A 21,522-nucleotide genomic window follows, 5' to 3' on the forward strand; every position below is an offset into this window, starting at 1 on the left:
AGGGGAAGGATGCAAAGGAAATTTCATGGATTTCCATATATAAGTAGCAATCCAAACACTGTTCCTTTGACACTTGCAGATTCCTACTTTCCTACGCTGCAAACTTGTCAATCTTTCTATCTAACCATCCTTCAATTTCTTTCTTCATTGGATTCCAGTGACATGACATTAGACATCCCTTATGCAGATCACGGTCCCAACAATTGAACCATTTGTTGGCTTATCGGGGCCTGACCTAGGTTCGGAGATGAATTAGCCAAACAAATCCCGGTACTACTAGCCCTTTCGGCAACAGTCCACAGAGCGCAGACTAAGGTCTCACCCCAAAGTGGTATGAGAGGGTGCTAGAAACAAGTTTCTGCACCCTAGAGATGTCTGACGTTTTCAAGTGGTATGCAGTTCGACCCTATGTGCACGTCGCTATGCGCACTTACCCATTCCTCACATCTTGTGATGCTACCTTCGCGCAACCCTACTTGGGGGCCGAACAGTGTTATTACCCAAGAACTTACTAGTAACCCAATATTAGTTAATTAACTTAGCTTACTATCATGTAAAAAGCATACTTAGCAATATAAATCATTCATACAAGTGCACACAGTAAATAAAAAGTATAGTTGCAATTCATATTCAAAAATAATAACCCAAGACAGATACACATAATTTAGATAACACTTCTCTTTATTATTATCTTCCTTCAGTTACAGACTCTATTATGCCCTGCGCACTCAGTTGTGGACTCTACTAGGCCTCTACACACTCAGCTATAGAGCCTCTTCCTACTACTACAACCCAAGATACACTTAGACACTTGCTCTGTACTTCTATCCCATACTTTATTCTTACTTCCTTACTACTTTTTACACTTAGAGCTTTGCTCTATTCCTACAATCCCATGGTCTGTGGACCATGGGTAGGTTGACATTACATTCAAACTTAGGTCAGACAACCCTATGACTCTAACATACATTTCACACTCGTAATTCGCAAAGATTTACAATAATACACTCAAAACTTGGGATTTGAGCCCCAAAACAGGCTGTGGGGGTATTCCATGCCAACCACTGAGATCTTGTCCTTTTGAGCTTGTTTCAAACCGAAAGTGATAGAGTCATATTTGCTTTTTTCTTGACTCTTAAAACATGAAAAAGCACCAGTTTGTTTTAGTTTCTTAAAAAATTGTTGCCCACAATCACATAACATCCCTGTCAGTCTTTTTCTGTACCATATCATGAGTATATCTTTAAATACACTTGAAAAGCCTTGAAATTAATATCTCTCTTCTTGTTGTTTAAGACAAGGTCATCGTGGCTGACCCATCAGTTTCACCTAGTTGCTCTTCCTCTCCTCCATTTGAAAGATCATCTGAGGAGCCTCTCCCTAAACTTCCGTAATCACTTAAGGATCAAGGTGTTGAACTTGGAATTGTTCTGAGTATTCAAACTTTGTCATCTCGTCCTCCTCCTCCCTTAGATACTAGGTCACCTTATGAATCTGGCTCGGAATCTCTGGATAATCCTATCTAGACTCCCAAGAGTCCACTAACTTCTAAAGGTCATCTAAGACTAGTTGTTTATCCTCCGAACCCTTTGTTCAATCCTGTTGTGATATCACCACAGTGTCCATACAATCCGTACAATCGGCTGGGTATTCCTTTGTAATTATCCCCTCAAACATCTTCAATTGTCCATCTTTGTTTGTTTCCACCCATGGAATCAGAAGGTGAGATCCTAGTCTCCTCTCCGGGTCACTTCGAGGTGTTTGCTACACACACTCCTCACATTGTCGATGAGCAGGGATATCCATTCCATCCTAAAGGTTTCCCTTACACAGGAAGCATTCCGACTAGTGTTTATCCCGAGTTACCTCCTGATTATGTTTCATTAGCTCAGTTGGTGACATGCACCCCTAGTACCTTGTCATTATATCACAACCTTATCCAGTCATCTGGTGCTATGCCTACCTCAGGTCCGTTCGTTTAGAAAATGACCTCTTATCCGATGGTGCATTTTGTAGTCACTTTTGTTCTGGTGCAACCCACCATTCCAAATCCACTTTTTTCATTTGTCCAAGTTACTCACCCAATTCAAACGATGATTTCAAGTCAAGTCTCTTTCAGTTCTTCGATCCCTCTAGTAAGTGGATAGGTTGTGCCATCGCCTGGGGGGGGAAATCCAAATATTTCTATGATGTTTGGCACAACCAATGTGAGTGGCTCACAAACTCACATGGTTGTAATGAACCAGCCCTCTTCCGGTACTATTCCAAACCCTATGTTGAAGCCTCGAAAATCATTGCTACAACATGAGGGAAAACTATCTGGTTTGGACCTTGGTTGGCAGCTCCTTTTCCGTTTGGTGTAGTGGATTTGATTGGGGATAATGGGACCAGTTTCCCAAAAAGAGATTTTGGTAGTGTTGATGGGGTGATATATGATGTAACAGGGGAATGATTTAGCTAAGCGTAATCTAATCTAAACTACTAATCACATGCATATATCCTAGTTTTCAACACTATCTAACTATAACTATACCTAGGAATAAAAGTGAAATATGTGATCTACAATAATGTCCTATAGAAATTGGTAATAAGGATCATTCAACTGCAATAAGAAATGAAATTGTTTAACAATAATCGTTTTGGATAAATGTTTAGTCAAAACGATTGTGAGATATATGGCATATAGAATCGTTAATGTATTCAACACGAAATTAAAGCCAACACCATACAAAAGTGCAATAATGCTAACTAAAACTAAAACTTTCATACATAAAGGAATTGAAGAAAATTTATTTCCTGATACATAAGTAAAACAAAATCACAAGACAAAAGTACTATTTGTAATAAGTTGTGCTCATGTGTTTCAGCAATATCGATCTAATTCCAACCAATCCAACATCATCTAAGAATGAAAAAGTGCAATTTCAATAGAGCGTGCCAGATATAAAAGGACATAGATCATGTTCCATTCATTCCACTAGAACCTCCTCAAAGTTATATAAGTTCATGTTTTGAAGAATGTTTCTAATAAAATTTCTAGACCCCTCCCTAAATGCATGAGAGGGGTTTAAATACTAAAACTATAGGTCCTAAAATAGATTATTACAAAAATAGTTGAGGAGGTTTAAACGAACTTCCTCATATTATGTGAAATGAAACTAAAATAGAAATAAACCAAGGTGAATAACTCATTTGCATTTGATCCTTAAGAGCACAGATATCCGTCATTGGTTTGAGCTCTGTTGGTTGGCCAATCACAAATTTCAACTGTCCAATAAATACAACATCCATCAATGCTAGCACCATTTTCTGTGTGGAAGTGGTTAGGAATCACAGGGTCATCCACTGGATATATGGCTTGACTAAGAATTTACTGTATGCTTCCCAGTTCAGCTTGCTCATTTGTCTGATCCCCTCCTCCCTTTCCTTTGTTGCTTGTCTCCATTGCTACTCTAGTTGATTGGTGTTTGGAAGAAATCCTGGTATAGATTCTACAACCAGGTTAGCGCCATGTAGATTTTTGTTAATGGCTTCAATGATGTTGTTTTCTATGGTTGTCGCGACCACTATTGCCCTTTCTTCTTGCTTGAGCCAAGAATCCTAGTCTACAAATAGAATTTCTTCCTGGGAATGTAGCCAATTTCATAGATTTCATAATATTTTCTTCCTTACATGCATGTCCAAAATCGTGTAGTGCAAACGCACCACATTGCAATGGAAATGTAGGCCAAATGGCCTTTTTCTATTCCTTCAATCCTTTGCTCAGGCCACCTTCTCCTGTTTTTTGGTAGGCTATCTCCCTAGCCATTAACTTATCAAGGACATAGTATGGGAGGACATCTAGTGAAGCAATGCTCCCGAATACTCTGATATATATAAATGTCTCCTTCCCAAACCATCTGGCTACAGGTAGGATATCTACTTTAGCTTCTCTAGAAAATCTAGGGGAATTCCTCTTATAGACTTGTTTATGAATAGGTAGAATAAATCCTTGACAAATTTTGTAAAACTGCGGGTGAAAATGAGACTCCCACGTATTATTATGATATATATGAATGGGAAGTGGGTCTTTCACAATCCACTTCCATCCCATGATAATAAATTTGGAACCAAAATAGATAGGCCCATTATATATGCACTCATGAAAAATGGGGGGTAAACCATAGAAGAGATACTCCTCCTTCTCCTATACTCCATTATGGATTTCGCCAAATTATCATACAAAATTTGGGCCCAATTCATTATTGTTGCGTTTACGGTTGCATCTATTAATGGCAACCATTCTAGTGAAAATTTGGTACTATCGGGGTTGTCGAACATTCTAGATAGCATGGCTGCTGCAAAACTATGAGGGGAAGATATAGATGATTTAGAATACATACCTGATTTATCCTTTTTGATCTTGCCTTCATTTTGCATCCAAGTTGATGTGACGTCTACTGGGTCTTCATTCTCCTTAGAAAATTTCTCGAGGAACAGTTTGTTGTAGAACATTTGTGGCTCTAATAGATTGTACATAAGATGTAGGTTGTCTGGTGAAAAAGATCACATAGTCTCCTACCTGCTATTCTTAAATTCTCTATTTGAGACATCCACCTGATCAATTATCCACTTGACCATATATGTATATGGAATTATCTTTGGTCTTGTGGCTATGTGGTGGAGAAATGACCACGCTGTCTTGAAGATGGAGGCATCTCAGGAAGCATGACCATCGACTATGGATTTTGTTACCAGAGGTCTTGGTTTCTCTTCTTCTAATAAATCATACATGGTTTCCCACGTAGAGGTTCCTTCGTCTCTGCTGCATGTAGTATTAGAGAATAAAGGAGTCATTTCTGATTTCTCAAATGCGGCTACCTTGCCCCTCTTTTCCATTGCTCCCAATGACTCTTTCTGTGAATTTTTCTTGAAAATGGAGCAAAACATAAGCTATCAGATATATAGAGATAAGAATGAACATAAGAATGAATCATGCAGATAACTTTGAAAAGATGACAAGAAAGGATTTTTTATTTGAACGTAGGTGAGAAGATATCATATGACATTGAACTACCTTTCAAATGTAAATGTTATTAATCCTTACTAAATGCAAAATAATGGTTCCTTATCCCTAGCTTTATTGCTCATTAATGCTCTTCATTGTAAGTCGAGGAAGAAACTTTTTAGGGTGGTGAGACTTTAAACCACAAAAATGTCAATTTTTTGATTCCAATGCAATATCGCAAATTGCATTATCGCATCGTGGTTATTCGCTTTATTTAATGTTTCTTTAGTTTCTTCGGGATGCGAAATTAGGGTCGCTCATTATCATTTTTGAAGGATAGCTTATTTGTTAGGATTTTTCTATGTAAATCCCTTTTTCTTAAGCAGTGGACTTGAGTGCTTGCTTATAACATATTTCAGAATCGGGTCGAGGTCTTCAATCACATTTCACAATCTCACATGATGATAAGGGTTGGGGCTTCTCTTAAGTGTTCTCAATGCGATGCGATAAGGGAGAATTTGTCATCACAATCTTGCATATCGCATGGTTTAACGTACTTTGCTAAGGCGCATCCCTTGTAAGTGGTGATTTGCGATGCGGGCCTTATTTTAATAAGAAATGCTTTAGAACTTAGTTCACATGGGAAACCTAATAGTTTCGAGGTTTAGTGTGGTGTTCTCTTTTGATCTCTTTTCACTAGTTTTGATGGATAACACGCGTTTTGACACACTTGATCATGCGATATGCAAAAAGGTGAACATTTGCTAGCTTTTTCCAAAGGTTTTATCTTGATATCTTGCTTTATTCCAAAAATTAACAAGAAAAGTGCCTAAATGATAAACTTATTTTTGGAAGGATTTTTTAAAGAGTCCCCATTTATTAATATATTATTGAATATCATTATTAATAAATGGGGGCTTGTTGAATAGAACAACAATTGGTGATTCACTTGGAAGAACCAGTTATCTCTGACAGTTTGTTTTTTGAAATTTCTAAAAATTTCCAAAATAAAGGTAATTTAGAAAATAAAAATTACATGAAATATAAGATAAGAAACATTGCTTTGAATAATAAAACAACATTTACCTAACTATCATCCTTTTGATCATCCTCTTCAATATGAAAGTTTCTTTGTCTACATCTATCATTACTTGGTTTTAAAGATAAAAACAGGGAGACTCTCAAAAATCAACTTTTGGTATACTCAGTTGCCATAGGTAGAGCCTATGCTGCTAGCAGGCGTCCATATCCTCGACAAGGTTACCTTTTAACCATCAATGATTCAGTATCCCATCTAGATAAGAATACAATCCTTAAAGATAAGTTCAAATTTATATACTTGTTTTTCCAAATAATTTTATTTTCTTTAAAGTTTTCATTTCACTCCTCAAAGGTCATTGTCTTCGTTTGGTGACCAAAATTGACAATGCCATTCACTGATTGTAACTTGGTTGAATGAGCTGGCTCTTGATGAGACCCCTCATCTTTTGATTGATGGAATCTCAAGCCATTACCCTGTTTTGATATGCAGTATTGGTAATGTCAGCGAGTTATTTCCCTATGATCATGGTAAGCCGACACTTGATGAGACCTCTTATCCTTTAAGTTTAAGCATATTATAGACTTACACTCTGAGGATGAAAGATTACTAGATGGGGAGAATCATTGACTTCTTAAGAGTTTCTAGATGACAATTGTAGAGTTGAATATGATTTTCTGTAGAGAGACTTTTCTTTGTTGAAGATACTTTTCTTCACTGATGGTAGAGAAACAGTTTCTTTATAAAATCAAGGTTTAGCAAAAGAAAAATAATTTCAGCAGAGAATAATAAATTTCAAAGGAATAAAACTTAAACCATGTTTCAAATGCGAAAATCATCTTCTTAACCATCTTTAGTTATACAAGCGAAAAGTCAAAAATATAAAAGAGACTATTATTTGTAAAGCCAAAAGTAAATGCAACTCAACTTTTACTTTTCCTAAAAATTAAAGACAATAATATACAAGGAATAGAAGAGGTGATCTTCTATGAAAAATATTTCTCAAGGATCTTCCCATTAATAGGTAGAGATTCTCTCTTGCCTGATAAATCTTGTAATAAAAAGGTTGATGGGCCTATATGTTCCACAATTTGAAACGGGTCAAGCCACATTCATTGGAACTTCGTATGCTTATTGTTTTCCTCGTTTGCTTTATCCCATTTCAATACGAGGTCTCTGAGCTAAAAGGATTTTGTACTTACAGAATTAGCGTCAAAGGAAGCTTTGACTAATTGTTGATGATGTGCATGTGTAACTTTGGCCTTTTCCCTTTCTTCTTCAAGCTTAAGGATTTGTAATTGTCTCACTTGCATAGAAGAGGAAGGATTTTCTTCAATAAATTGAACTAGGGTTGGCAAGGGAATAGCTACATTTATTGGAAGGACAAATTATTTTCCATAGACCAAATTAAAAGGAGAAGTGCCTATGGAGGCCTTCTGCCCATAGAGCAAATATTAAAGAATTATGGCAGTTTTTCTAACTTTGATCAATGGTTCGTTTAATAATTCTTATGAGATTTTTGTTTATAGATTCGGCTAAGCCATTTCCTTGAGGATAATAATTAGCAGAGTATTTAAGCTTAAAACCTCTTTTAAGAGAAAATTATGTCATAACATTGCTGAAAAATAAGATGCATTATCAAACATAAGGGAAAATGGCATACCAAATTTGGTAATAATAAATTGATTGATGAATTCAATGGTGTTATTAGAATTGGCTACCTTAGGCAGAATTTCTTCCACCCATTCTGTGAAGTAATCAGTTGTTGTAAGAATGTCTCTATGCTACTTAGAGTAGTGAGGAATGATCTCACCTGTTATGTCCAGTCGTCTTTGTTCAAATGGATGTTCAATGTTGACTGGTTGAAATGTTAATGCGGGTTTCCTCTATCTACCAACAGTTATTTGACAAAATTTACATTTCCTTACATAACTGTGTTCATCCTTGAATAATGTTGCCCAATAATAGCCAACATGTAGGATTTTATTTTTGGTTGTATCACCTCCAAAATGTCCACCAGCTGTCCCATCATGGAGTTCATGCAAAACCTTTTCTGCCTCAGTTTTTTCAAGACATCTAAGCAAAACAGAATCATAATTTATTCTAAATAACACGTTATTGATGATTTGGCATTGTCTAGCTTTTAGCCTCAAAGCCCTTTTTCTTTGGTAATTTAGTTGTGGAGAGGCATACCCATTTCTTAAATAAAAAATGATATCAGCATATCTGGATTTAGTGTCATTAAGGTTTACCTCGTATACTTGTATATCATTACCTGAATATTGTAGTGATGATAATTTGGATGTTCTTATTAACATTCTACAAAAACCTTGACCTTTCACAATTTTAGCTGGTTTGATTTCAATGTCATATTCTTGCAGTGTTGTTACCTAATTTTCTCTCTTCTCACCTACATCCCTTTGTATTAACAGATTTCTCACTGCTGAGAATGGTACTGCTACCTTTGTCTGGGTTTTAAGGAGGAAGGGTCTGAAATGCTTTATGGCTTTGAAAATAGCAAAGGCTTATTTTTCAACATTTGAATAGTTCAATTCAACCCCCTGTAAATTGGAGCTAAAGAAAGAAATTGTTGCTTTGGCTTTATCATCATTGACCTATGTTAGTATAGCTGCATATGATTTCTCAAAAGAAAAGGTATATAAAATGAAATGACTAGAAAAAATCGAAGTTGCCAAAGAGGGAGCATTTATGATCGCTCGTTATATCAAATCAAAGGCTCATGCTCTGTGTGTCCCCATTTAAAAAGATAATTTTTCTTAATCATGGATTGAAGAGGTAAAACAATTTGTGAAAAGTCAGGACAAATATTTTAACAAAATTTATTTGTCCTAGGAAAGATTGCACAAACTTTTTGTTATGAGGTAAAGGAATTTACAAAAAGTTCTCTTATTCTATTAGGGTCAATGTGAATCCCCTCTTTGGATACAATGAATCCAAGGAGTTTTCCTTCACTTAACGAAAAGAAATATTTCTTGGGATTAAGAGAAATTATGTACCTTTGACAACGTTCAAATATTTGTTTTAAATCTCTCAAGTGATTACTGTGCTTTTTGGAGTATATAGTTATGTCATGTAAATATATTACCACTGATTTGTTTACCAAACCTTTGAAAGCTATATCCATGGCTCTTTGAAACATTGCACCAACATTGATTAATCCAAATGGCATCTTTTGATAGGCATAGGTGCCCCATTTGGTTCTAAATGTAGTCTTTAGCTGATCATCTGGGTGTACAAGAATCTGATTGTAACTTGAAAATCCATCTAGGAAAGACATTAGGTTTGAGCCTGCAACTGATTGCAATATCTGTTCCATACGGGGCAATGGAAAGTTGTCCTTTTGACAAGCTTTATTGAGATTGGAGAAGTCTATACATATTCAAATATCACCATTATTTTTTCTGATTGGGACAAGGTTGGAGACCCACCTGGAATGTCTAACCAGGAAAATAATCTTGGTTTTCAGCAGTTTATTCAGTTCAGACTTAATCTGATTTTCTAAATTGGGATGAATCTTTCTCAATTTCTATTGCATAGGTTTTTCATCAGATGCAATGGGGATGGTATGTTGAATTATAGAAGTGTCATATGTTTTAACATATTCATAGTTCTAAGCAAATACATACTTATATTTCTTCAAAAATTGTATAAAGGTTGATTTTTCATCTGATGTAAGACCAAGACCTAGATTGATATTTTTAGGTTTAAGGTTAGTTCTGAGATTAACCAATTCTAACCTCAGAGTTGAACTCTGAAGTTTTGAGTTGGTCAGTCTTTTGAATCTATCCTTAAGATCATTTAAGTCTTCTAGCTTAACAATAGACTTAGGTATAGCATTCATTGTTGCATATTGCTTAAGTTGGCTCTCATGTTGATCTTCATCAATTATCCGGTCATCATAAGAACCTTCTGATGTCAAAAATCTTATGATATCCAGATCATTATTAAAGACTCGCCAATTGGTGACAATGTCAAGAATACAAGCCCTAAAAATAAATTCAATAGAAAAGCGATCAGGACTATAATCTCCTGGTGGAATGAACTTGGAGGCCACATTAGCCAAAAGATCGGCGCTTGCATTTTGGAGTCTTGGGATAAGGGAAATATTAAACACTGTAAAGTGAAAAATAAGGTCTTGGACTAACGATTGATAATGTTTCAAATGTCCAGACAAACAATCTATAGTATTTCTTATCTATTTTATCACAATTTCTAAATCCCCAAACACTTGTAGGTGTTTGATATTAAGGTCGATGGCTTTATACAGGCCTTGAACTAATGCTTCATATTCAACAGTGTTTTTTGTGCAATCAAATTCAAGTCTGCATGCTAACATGGTTTTTTCCCCTTCTGGGCTAACTAATATGCATACTGCTCCTGCTCCATTGTTGGATTCAGATCTGTCAAAAAATAATTTCCAAAATAAAGAGCTAACTATAGGTTTATCTACAAAATTTATACACTTAGAAGTATCTGTTTGAGAAAAAATTTCAACTTGCGATACAACAAAATTTTCCAAGAAACGTGAAGTATTTTCATTGAAATTTCTTAGAAATGATTCGATTGAGTAGCTTCCATTGATATTTCTGCTATACACGACTGGTTCGTTCTCTCCTTCCAATTCTTTAACAATATAATTTTGATTTTTTTCATGATCAACCCTTATTTTATTTGGCTTGCCATTATAGGGAAGCCACATGTGAGACCAGTAGGTCACAAAATAACCATGGAGCTTCTATGACCAGTCTCTACTAAGGATTAAGTCGTAGAACTCAGGAATATTAGCTACAATAATGTCAATGACTTGAAACACTTTAGGGTTCGATGAAAGTCTAATGGTAAATTGATTAAGTTCCCCTATAACTTTGACTTGGGATCAGTCTAACTGCAAAATGCGCACAACAGATTTTTGAGGCTAAACATTCAATTTCACGCAAATTGTTCTTGGTAAAATATTAGACGAAGCTCTAGAGTCAACTAAACAATCGTGTAGCTTTTTTTTGAAAAATTCAAAAGTCAACAAAAATGGAGAAGTATGGGATTTAGATATTCCTCTGATTAGATCAATATCGGTAGGATTAATTCTGTCTAGTGAAGTACAAGTGGGCCTTCCCATTTCTTAGGCATCTTGTGAGACTATAGTGGTAGGAAGAGGTGAAGTAGGGACTGCTTTGATTTCTTTGAGTAGAAGCTTCTATTGATGTTTCAACTTGCTAAGCTCTTGAAAGGTAATGTTTTCCCTAGTCTTTTTCATATCATCCACAATGTTGTATTCCATTTCATCAGACACTATCAGGGTCTTGGATGGAGGTGAAGAATTTGATTGAAGAGGAGTGGTTTGGGTAGATTTCGATGGAGACTTATTACCTGTCGTTTTGTCCTTGGGAGCTGGAGTTGATACCTTCTACTTTGGATTTGTTTGAGGTGAATCAACAGAGCCTCTACTTTGGGTTGCAATAGGTAGTGCTTCTTGTGTTTCTTCATTGGGAAGGATAAAATCCCACATCCCTTGTAACTCGACCACTTCCTCATCATCTATTTTTTCTTCAGTTGTTGAGACTTCATCTTCCTCTTCATTCGATTCAGCATTCGATATAGCATTTGGAGGCTTAGGATCAATAGGGGAATTCCTTTTATATGGTCTAAAATATTTCTTTGAGGAAGTCTCTACTACTTGTTTCTTAATATCAACCATTTCATTAGACATGGTTTTGAGGACTTTTTGTAAACCTTCAAGATCAAAAGGATATTTAGGCGCTTCTTTCTTGGATTCATCCCTAAAAGTCACTTTCTTGAATTTTCATTCTTCTAAAGCATTTTTATTATCTAAGGCTAGAATTTTCTTTTCTACAGATATTGCTTCTTTCATGTTTTCTGCCAAAGTTGGTTTGGCAGCCCTATCGATGAAAATAGTTGTGTTCGAAGGGAGAGCAGAAATGTACCACTCATTTTGGACTTCATCGCTGGGCTTGGATGTTGCTGGTATTTTATTCAATAATTTATTAAAGCAAGAATTGAAGTCTTTAATCAGTTCCTTAGGTTTGACTTTCAAATTGGAGAGATCATTGATTAGGGTAGTTGTGGATCTGTCATCTCCAAATTTGGTTAGGAACTGCTCTTGAAAGGCATCCCAACTATTTATAGAACCTGATGGTAATGAGAAGTACCATGATCTTGTTGATCCTTGTAAAGTATAAGGAAATAATCTTACAACTACATCTTCTTCTACTACTACATTTATATTAATAGACAACATAAAATTGTTGATGTGTTCCTCAGCTAGTAGGCCATTATCAGGATTGAACTTTGGTAGCCATTTTTCAGGATGAGCTGGTAATGGATGTAAAGGTCCTGCCATTCTTACAACCCCTGGATTTTTCCATGGCCTTGGAGTATTTTGAGCCATTGTTGGTGTCTACATAGAAGAATATGTTCCAGTGGTTGAAGGTGATTGGGTAGAGGAGGGTTGAGTTCCAGTACCTATGTAAATCATGATCTGGAGTTGTGAGGTGCATGATTAATCTTGTGATGAAATGGATGGAATGAATGAAGATTATTGAGTTGTTGATGAGAGAACCTCACTATGGGATTCACATGGTGTCTTCATATCCCTCTTACATCTTGGTAGAGGGAATTCGAATGGAGGGATCCCAAACTCTTCACTCTGTGCTCTAGTCAATCTCTGAGATGAGGAAAACTGAGAGGTAACGCTATCTTGGGATACTCATATTCTTCTTGAGATATTGAAATCCCCTATAACTTATGAATCAGAGATTGGACTTCAAGGGTTTCTATAGAATAAGAATAATCTGGTTTCTATGGAATTTCAATAGTGGGTTCTAAGGGTGTGTTTACAACTTCTCGCTTAGGATTCAGAGATTTGGAATGCGATCGAGAAGTTGGAGGTGAGGATGAGGGATTTTTACTCTTACAATGGCCTGTTGGTTTGAATTTACTTTCCATTCATATTTAGGCCCTCCTTCTAGCACCAAAATGTTGAAGCCTCGAAAATCATTGCTACAACATGGGGGAAAACCACTCGGTTTGGACCTTGGTTGGCAGCTCCTTTTCCATTTGGTGTAGTGGCTCCGACTAGGGATAATGGGACCGGTTTCCAAAAAGAGATTTTGGTAGTGTTGATGGGGTGATATATGATGTAACGGGGGAACGATTTAGCTGAGTGTAATCTAATCTAAACTATTAATCACATGCATATATCCTAGTTTTAAACATTATCTAACTATAACTATACCAAGGAATAAAAGTAAAATATGCAATCTACAATAATGTCCTATAGCAATTGGTAATAAAGATCATTCAAATGCAATAAGAAGTGAAATCGTTTAACAATAATCATTTTGGATAAATAGTTATCCAAAACAATTGTAAGAGATATAGCGCATATAGAATTGTTCATGTATTCAGTAGGAAATTAAAGCCAACACCATCCAAAAGTGCAATAATGCTAACCAAAATTCAAACTTTCATACATAAAGAAATTGAAGAAAATTTATTGCCTGATACATAAATAAAACAAAATCACAAGACAAAAGTACCATTTGTAATAATTTCTTCTCATGTGTTTCAACAATATCGATCTAATTCCAACCAATCCAACATCATCTAAGAGTGAAAAAGTGCAATTTTAGTAGAACGTGCCAGATATAAAAGAAAATAGATCATGTTCCATTCATTCCACTAGAACCTCCTCAAAGGTATAGAAGTGCATGTTTTGAAGAATGTTTCTAATAAAATTTATGGACCCCTCTCTAAATGCATGAGAGGGGTTTAAATACTAAAACTATAGGTCCTAAAATAGATTATTACAAAAATAGTTGAGGAGGTTTAAACGACCTTCCTCATATTATGCGAAATGAAACTAAAATAGAAATAAAATAAGGTGACTAAATTCTTTGCATTTGATCCTTAAGAGTGCAGATATCTATCATTGGTTTGAGCTATGTCAGTTGGTTGATCGCAGATTTCAACTGTCGAGTAAATACGACATCCGTCAGTGTTGGCACCATTTTCTATGTGGAAGTGGTTAGGCATCGCAGGTTCATCCACTCGCTATATGGCTTGACTAAGAATTGCCAGTATGCTTCAGAGTTCAACTTGCACATTTGTCTGATCACCTCCTCCCTTTCCTTTGTTGCTTGTCTCCATTGTTGCTCTAGTTGATTGACGTTTGGAAGAAATCCTGGTGTAGATTCTCAACTAGGTTGGTGCCATGTATATTTTCATTAATGGCTTCAATAATGTTTTTTGATGCTGCTATTGTGACCATTGTTACCCTTTTTGCTTTCTTGAGCGGAGAAACCCAGTGTGCAAATAGAATTTCTTTATGTGATTCCTCCAGTTTTGGAAAATCAACCTTTCTCCCATCTTTTGATTCTTGCCAGGTGATAAAGTCAAAAATCCTTTTATGGATTTTGTCATACTCAAGCCTCATGTCGACGACTTGGCTTGTTATCTTATCACTGATCTCGAAATAAGGATTTATTTACAAGATTTCCTAGCATAGAAATTCCTTTTGTTGCATTAGTTGGGCGTTAAGGCTGAGTGATTCTTTTATGAACTGATCGATTTGTGGACTACCTTTATACTTCTCTGTCATAGCTTGAATCAACACATCCTTTTCTGCTAGGCTAGCTTGATGTTGTATTTACATCTCTTCAAACTCCTATTGTAGTTTAGCAATTTGTAACTCTGCTTGTTGGTTAGATTTTTCTTACTCTAATTGTTGTTCCAACAGCAGGATCTTCTGTTCCTTTTCCATTAGCAACATTTGAACCTCTATTTCTTTATCAATAGTTGTCATAGCATAGGCTCCCGCAAATTGCGACACTCTCGTAATATTCTGAGATGGGTCCATGGGCGAATCTTTCCAGACAATATCCATTGGTTCATTGTTAGGAGTGGAAACAGCTGCAACATCCAACTTTCTTTTCTTCCTCTACCTTTTGACGATAGCTTTATGGGTAGGGCTATAAAACACATCTAAGGGAGGAATTTCCTCAATTCTCAAAACAATTTCAGAAGTGGGGGTGGCAGGAATGAGCTCTACATCTTGAGTGCTTTCAGTTTTCTCCACTATAACTTCTTGAGTTGATATTTGCTGTGGAGTATGTACTTCAGATGTTTGTTCGTATGTATGGAGATTTTTATTAAAATTCTCCCATTCTTTTTCTAAATCAATAACTGGAGGTTTTTCTGACTGGGTAGAGGTAGATTGAATTTCATCCTGTTTCTTCGCCGAGGTTTACATGGCCGCATTCTCTGTAGTTCCGGCTGTGTCCCTTTCAGACTCTTTATTTTTATTACCCCCATTCTGGGATTGTTGCTCTGAGTGCTCTGACTCATGGGTAGACTTCTCCTGTGACTTTGCTTCATAATTATCTTTATACTTTTCTCTGGAGCTTTCCTCTAAGATTACACTGAGAGTTGGCTCCCTTATTGGTTAAATCTGTAGTAGGTCCAATGGGACCTGTAATAATATCCTCTCTCTATATTCATGCAAGGCCTCAAGATCATCTGGGGCTAAAAGTTGTGATGCCATATGATTTACTTCCGAAGATGTCTCTTTTTGTAGGAAGAGGTCATCAAATGCATCTTCCTCATGGGTGAATATTTTCACTTTAACCATAGTAGTGAAATCTTTGGTGGTGCCATTTGGGTCATACTGTCTTCCTAGGAATGTACCCAATTTCACAGATTTCATAATCTCTGCTTCCTTGCATGCATGTCCAAAATTATGTAGTGAAAACACGTCACATTGAAACGGAAATGTAGGCCAAATGGCATTTTCCCGTTCCTTCAATCCTTTTCTCAACCCACCATCTCCTGTTGCTTGGTAGGCTATCTCCCTAGCCATTAACTTACTGCGAACATAGTATGGGAGGACATGCGGTGAAGAAATTCTCCTGAATGCTCTGATATATGTAAATGTCTCATCCCCAAACCATCTGTCTATAAGTAGGATATCTACTTCAGCTTCTCTAGAAAATCTAGAGCCATTCCTGTTATAGAACTATTTATGGATAGGCAACATAACTCAACAGATTCTATGAAAATGGGGGTGAAACTGAGACTCCCACATATTCTTATGATATGTATGAATGGGAAGTAGGTCTTTCACAGTCCACTTCCATCTCATGATAGGAAATTTGCAACCAAAATATATAGCATCCATTATATAGGCACTCATGAAAAATGGAGGGTAAACCCTAGAAGAGATACTCCTCTTTCTCCTATACTCCATTATGTCTTTTGCCAAATTATCATATAAAATTTGGGCCCAATTCATTATTGTTACGTTTACAGCTGCATCTATTAATGGTAACCATTCTGGGGAAAATTTGGTACTATCAGGCTTGTTGAACATTCTACATAACATGGCTGCTGCAAAGCTATGAGGGGGAGATATAGATGTTGTAGAATACATACCTGTTTTATCCTTTTTAATGTTTCCTTCATTTTTCATCCAGGTTCACATAACGTCTGTTGGGTCTTCATTCTCCTTAGCAAAGTCCTCAAGGAACTCTTTGTTCTAGAACATATATGGCTCTGGCAAATTGTACATAAGCCATAGGTTGTCTGGTGAAAAAGATCCCATAACCTCCTTCCTGCTATTCTTAAATTCTCTGTCTGAGACATCCACCTGATCAATTATTTAGTTGACCATATCTATATATGGAATTATCTTTGGTCTTGCAGCTATGTGATGTAGAAATGAGCATGCCATCTCAAAGATGGAGGCATCTGAGGAAGCATGACCATCGGCTGTGGCCTTTATTACCAAAGGTCTTGGTTGCTCTTCTTCTAATAAATCATACATGATTTCCCATGTAGAGGTTCCTCAGTAGAGTAGTATCAGAGAATAAAGGAGTCATTTCTGATTTCTTAGACGCAACTACCTTGCCCCTCTTTGCCATTTCTCCCAGTGACTCTTTCTGTGGTTTTTTTCCTAAAAATGGAGCAAAACAAAAGCTATCAAATATATAGAGATAATAATTAAGATAAGAATGAATGATGCAGATAAATTTTAAAAGGTGACAAGAAAGGAGTTTTTATTTGAACGTGGGTGAGAAGATATCGTATGACATTGAATTTCCTTTCAAACGTAAATAATATTAATCCTTACTAAATGCCCACTAATGGTTCCTTATCCCTAGCTTTATTGCTCATTACTACTCTACATCGTAAGTCGGGGAAGAAACTTTTTAGGGTGGTGACTCTTTAAACTGCGGATGAAATATCGTAAATCACATTATCACATGGGGGTTATCCACTTTCTTTAACATTTCTTTAGTTTCTGTGGAATGCGAAATGCGGGCTACTCATTATCATTTTCAAAGCATAGCTTATTTGTTAGGATTTATCTATGTAAATCCCTTTTTCTTAAGAAACAAGCTTGAGTGCTTGTTTATAACATATTTCAGAATCGGTTCCTGGTCTTCAATCACATTTCGAAATCTCACATGATGATAAGGGTTCGGGCTTCTCTTAAGTGTTCTTAATGTGATGCGATAAAGGAGACTGTGTCATCGCAATCTCAAATATCACATGGTTTAAGATTGTTTGTTAAGGCACACCCCTTGTAAGTGGTGATTTGCAATGCAAGACTTATTTTAATAAGAAATGCTTTAGAATCTAGTTCACATGGGAAACCTAATAGTTTCGAGGTTTAGCGTGGTGTTTTCTTTTGATTGCTTTTCGCTAGTTTTGATGGATAAAAAGGCTTTTAAACACTTGATCATGCGATATGCAAAAAGGTGAACATTTGCTAGCTTTTTCAAAAGGTTTTATCTTGATATCTTGCTTTATTCCAAAAATTAACAAGAAAAATGCCTAAATGCTAAACTTATTTTTGCAATCATTTTTTAAAGGGTCCCCATTTATTAATATAATAATGACTATCACTATTAATAAATGGGGGGTTGTTGTATAGCACAACACCTACTAGTCCTACTGGATCGAGTAATGTCTAGTACCAATAGCCGAACCTTGTTGGTCCTTCTGGGTCAAGTAACGTTGAGTATCAGCAGCCATATATGGCTCAGGTTCAATACCAACCTTCTTATGTTCCACATGGTTCAGAAGTGATGGTACATCTGCCTTACGTCCTTTAAGCTAGACCTTATGTTCAGCCTGGTGATGAGCCCCAAATTTGGTAACATTTTGGGCTCATTTGGCCTAACTACCCTTGCTCAACCCTTCATCTTTCATAACTTATGCATCATTTTTTAGTATATTTATGTCATTTGTACGAATGAGGGCAGTCACTATTCCTAGGTGGCTAACACATGTTTATTTCAGGTTTTGTACATTTAATGGAGCAAAACCACGCAGATGAGGCCTAGGAGACAGCCAAGAGGGGATTGAGATTTTGTAGGAAGGTTGTCCACAGCATTGAATGGCCTTCCTCGTGATCTTCACCCCCAACTCCGAGCTCCAACAGCCACCATCACCGAGCTAGAAGGCAGCCAAACGGATTTTGAGGAAGCAGGAGATTACTCTTAGTTTGGTCAGCCAAACCCCACTAATTTAGGAGGCCAGCTTGGCCCTCGTAATGTATAAATGATGAGGCTGTAGCCTTCGATGGGGACTTTTGAAACCTTGTTGCATATTCTGAACTACGAGCTGATAGCTCTGTTTTGCTCTTTGTAAGCCATTTTTGGCATGTTATTTGACTTATGACTATTATCTTTTAATGAAAAGTAGGCAGATTTGAGTTCAGTTCTAAGTTCTTAGAGGAGCCATAGCTCTCAGGGTTGGGCCCAACCTGAGAGCAATAGGCCTCCTTCCTTTGTATTGTTACCTTTCTTTCAGCATTGTATTTCTTTTCCTTTACATGCATTTGGAAACACAGTTTGCTGAGTTGAATTTCTTGGTGTGGTTAAGTAGGTTAGTTTTATGAACAAAGTTGCTTTCAGTAGTTTAGATTAGAGTAAGGAGATTGGAGTTAATCAGAGTTCCAAAAAGGGTTGACTGCACACTCACTTCCACCTCTGTTTAGGGACTGGAATTGCAGACCGTGCCACCCACCAAAAACACTGTTTTACATGTTCATGCAAGCTTTGATGCAATGTTCTCGTTTGTAGCAGCGTCCATGCATTCAGATCTTATGGAATGAATCTTTGCTTCAGTACCATGCATGATCTTCCTTACAAAATCACGTTGTTGTTCTTTGGTTTTATAAAAACAGTTAGAATAGGTTGATGAAATTTTAGTTATGTGCAAGACATGGATGATTTGTTTCATTTACACTGTGCAGTACTACTCCCTCACTCCCTTATCCCTCTAAGCCGTGCCTAGGCCATCCACTCATATCTCCATTAGACCACTTGCCTCCTAACTCTTCTATCACCCACGTGACTCTACCTTTTCGGCCTTCCATTTCCTCTAACCTCCTCTAGACCAACCCGCTTTGCACACCCCCTCTTCATCTCATCTCTCTGTCCATAAGCCATCACAAGCTCCCCTCCTACCTCCCTGTCCATCCATATAGCCTCTTCCACTCATCCATCACCCAAAAATCCTATTGCAGAACATCCTGTAGGAATTACTGAACTTCCTGTAGAAATTCTGAACATCCTGTAGAACCCCTGCAGACTTCCTGTAGAAGCTTGTAAACACGGTTGCCAGGCATCTAAACTTTGTGAACTTCTCTAAAAGGATGTTATGGATTCCTTAGACCCTCTCTGAGCCTTCCTGACCTTTTCCAAGCATTTCCCTCCTTGATCTATCCCTGCACAGTCAAGACCCAGTTAGAAGCACACACATAATAATTCCAACAACTTGAACAAAAATACAAAAATATGTTTTCTTTAGATCAAAGTAGTCTAGACACATGCATCTCACCTTCCTAGAAGTAATGGCACCTCTTTCAGTAGTTTGCATTCCCCACCTTTGCATCAGTGGGACTAGCTAGTAGAATTAGGGTTTGCTAGGGTTTTCATTTCTTGTTGGCTTTCAGTTCCTTCCTACAGTAGGTTAATTTCCTTTGAGGTAGCTTTCATTCATCGGTTAAAAAGCTTCTTCTGAGAACTCATAGAAGTTGGCTTGAGCCCTAGCGGACTTGTGCCAACTGACCAAGTGACAGCTGCGACAAGAGCTAGTACTTGTGCATACAACATCGTCGCTTCCAAGTTTGTTACGAACTACCGGGTTGATCAAATTAGAGAAGGAAGCTCCAGGAGTTGTAGCATTATTGCTACAATACTGGAGCTGACCATCTTTTTGGCGCCGTTGCCGGGGAAGCGTCAGAGTATTAGTAATTGTTGCTTTTCTTCTATTTTCCTACTCTCGCCTTCTGCCAAGTAGTTTATTTCATTTCCATTCTGCAAAAGTAGCATAGACATTTCTTGCTTTCATAGATTAACATTTCAATTCCGTAATTTCATTTTTGCAAGCGTAGATTAGCATTTCAATTCTGCAAGCGTAGACTAGCATTTCCATTCCTGCAATTTCATTTGAGCAAAGTAGATTAGTTCTTTCCTGCTTTCATTTCAATTCTGCATTTTCATTTCAGCAAGATAGTTAGTTGTAGATCAATCTGTTTCAGTTTTTGCAAGTACCAAAGAAAAAAACAAAAGCAATCAAAAGTCTTTCCATTTCATGCCTCGTAGGAATCGAGATAAAACAGGAAAATTCTTACCCAACACCCCCACCACATCACTGAGTCACCCTTCTCTCTTCTTTGGTGACAGTGATCCAGAAGAACCTATAGGTGAACCTCCTGAGATATACGAAGATCCTATAGCAGAAGAAGAGTTAGAGACCATTCCATCTGAAGCTATGGCTGACAATAGGGGAGAAGATGAGAGAATAGAAGGTGCCTTCCCCATCCGAGAGACCAATGGAGACATGAAAATGAAGAACATAAGCCCTTTTGCTTTACCTCACTTCCATGGACTGACTACTGAAGATCCTGATACCTTCCTGTTTGAGTTTGCTGTCCTTTGTCGAACCTATGACTATACTGAAGATGAGCAGAAGCTGAAACTCTTCCCCTCAACCCTTAAGGATGCAGCATTACGCTGGTTCATGGGCTTACCTGGGAACAGTATCACCACTTGGGCTCAGATGCAGCAAGCTTTCAATACCAAGTACCGGGACTACTGTAGGTCCAAGGAAACCAAGGGAGAAATCTTTCGGATGACCATGGGAAATGGTGAGTCCTTAGAGGATTACGAGGAAAGGTTCCAACTTAGCTATAAAAGGGCCAAGTGCACACTTGACCCTGAATCCATCAAGTTGGTCCTGCTCCGAGGAGTCCCTGAAGACCTCTTAGATACCCTTCACATGTTAGCTGGAGGAGATATTTACCAACTGCCTTATGAGGACATAAAGACTGTGTTTAGAAACCACTCTAGGGCAGCCCGAAAACGAGGTAGAGGAAACCTCCTCTCAGCTGGTATTCCTTTCTCCAAACATGAGTTTGCAAATCAATTAGAGGATCTCAAGAGTGAGG

The sequence above is a fragment of the Pinus tabuliformis genome, chromosome X (assembly GCF_031772625.1).
Source record: "Pinus tabuliformis cultivar Carrire ecotype Pingquan chromosome X, CPIR1, whole genome shotgun sequence".
Classification (NCBI taxonomy): Eukaryota; Viridiplantae; Streptophyta; class Pinopsida; order Pinales; family Pinaceae; genus Pinus; species Pinus tabuliformis.